Source organism: Terrapene carolina, unplaced genomic scaffold (assembly GCF_002925995.2).
Source record: "Terrapene carolina triunguis isolate 2854851 unplaced genomic scaffold, T_m_triunguis-2.0 Scaffold58, whole genome shotgun sequence".
Lineage (NCBI taxonomy): Eukaryota > Metazoa > Chordata > Testudines > Emydidae > Terrapene > Terrapene triunguis.
The window spans coordinates 93214573-93216700 of NW_020664409.1; positions in this window are offsets into that span (position 1 = coordinate 93214573).

Below are 2128 nucleotides of genomic sequence, written 5' to 3' on the forward strand. Positions count from 1 at the left end.
AAAGGAGGATATTGATATAATAGGCATCACAGAAACCTGGTGGACTGAGAGCAATCAATGGGACACAATCATTCTGGGGTACAAAATATATCGGAAGGACAGAACAGGTCGTGCGGGGGGGGGGGAGTGGCACTATATGTGAAAGAAAATGTAGAATCAAATGAAGTAAAAATCTTAAGTGAATCCACATGTTCCATAGAATCTCTATGGATAGAAATTTCATGCTCTAATAAGAATATAACATTAGGGATCTATTATAGACCACCTGACCAGGACAGTGCTAGTGATGATGAAATGCTAAGGGAAATTAGAGAGGCTATCAAAATGAAGAACCCAATAATAGTGGGGGATTTCAATTATCCCCATATTGACTGGAAACATTTCACTTCAGGCCGAAATGCAGAGATAAAATTTCTCGATACTTTAAATGACTGCTTTATGGAGCAGCTGGTACGGGAACCCACAAGGGGAGAGGCAACTCTAGATTTAGTCCTGAGTGGAGCGCAGGAGCTGGTCCAAGAGGTAACTATAACAGGAGCGCTTGGAAAGAGTGACCATAATACAATAGCTTTCGACATCCCTGTGGTGGGAAGAACATCTCAACAGCCCAACACTGTGGCATTTAATTTCAAAAGGGGGAACTATGCAAAAATGAGGGGGTTAGTTAAACAGAAGTTAAAAAGTACAATGACTAAAGTGAAATCCCTGCAAGCTGCATGGGCGCTTTTTAAAGACACCAACTTCAATGTATACCCCAAATTAAGAAACACGGTAAAAGAACTAAAAAAGAGCCACCGTGGCTTAACAACCATGTAAAAGAAGCAGTGAGAGATAAAAAGACTTCCTTTAAAAAGTGGAAGTCAAATCCTAGTGAGGCAAATAGAAAGGAGCATAAATGCTGCCAAATTAAGTGCCAGAATGTAATAAGAAAAGCCAAAGAGGAGTTTGAAGAACGGCTAGCCAAAAACTCCAAAGGTAATAACAAAATGTTTTTAACTATATCAGAAGCAGGAAGCCTGCTAAACAACCAGTGGGGCCCCTTGATGATCGAGATACAAAAGGAGCGCTTAAAGACGATAGTCATTGCGGAGAAACTAAATGGATTCTTTGCTTCAGTCTTCACGGCTGAGGATGTTAGGGAGATTCCCAAACCTGAGCCGGCTTTTGTAGGTGACAAATCTGAGGAACTGTCACAGATTGAAGTGTCACTAGAGGAGGTTTTGGAATTAATTGATAAACTGAACATTAACAAGTCACCGGGACCAGATGGCATTCACCCAAGAGTTCTGAAAGAACTCAAATGTGAAGTTGCGGAACTATTAACTAAGGTTTGTAACCTGTCCTTTAAATCGGCTTCTGTACCCAATGACTGGAAGTTAGCTAATGTAACGCCAATATTTAAAAAGGGCTCTAGAGGTGATCCCGGCAATTACAGACCGGTAAGTCTAACGTCGGTACCGGGCAAATTAGTCGAAACAATAGTTAAGAATAAAATTGTCAGACACACAGAAAAACATAAACTGTTGAGCAATAGTCAACATGGTTTCTGTAAAGGGAAATCGTGTCTTACTAATCTATTAGAGTTCTTTGAAGGGGTCAACAAACATGTGGACAAGGGGGATCCAGTGGACATAGTGTACTTAGATTTCCAGAAAGCCTTTGACAAGGTCCCTCACCAAAGGCTCTTAAGTAAAGTAAGCTGTCATGGGATAAAAGGGAAGGTCCTTTCATGGACTGAGAACTGGTTAAAAGACCGGGAACAAAGGGTAGGAATTAATGGTAAATTCTCAGAATGGAGAGGGGTAACTAGTGGTGTTCCCCAAGGGTCAGTCCTTGGACCAATCCTATTCAACTTATTTATAAATGATCTGGAGAAAGGGGTAAACAGTGAGGTGGCAAAGTTTGCAGATGATACTAAACTGCTCAAGATAGTTAAGACCAAAGCAGACTGTGATGAACTTCAAAAAGATCTCACAAAACTAAGTGATTGGGCAACAAAATGGCAAATGAAATTTAATGTGGATAAATGTAAAGTAATGCACATTGGAAAAAATAACCCCAACTATACATACAATATGATGGGGGCTAATTTAGCTACAACAAGTCAGGAAAAGGATCTTGGAGTCAT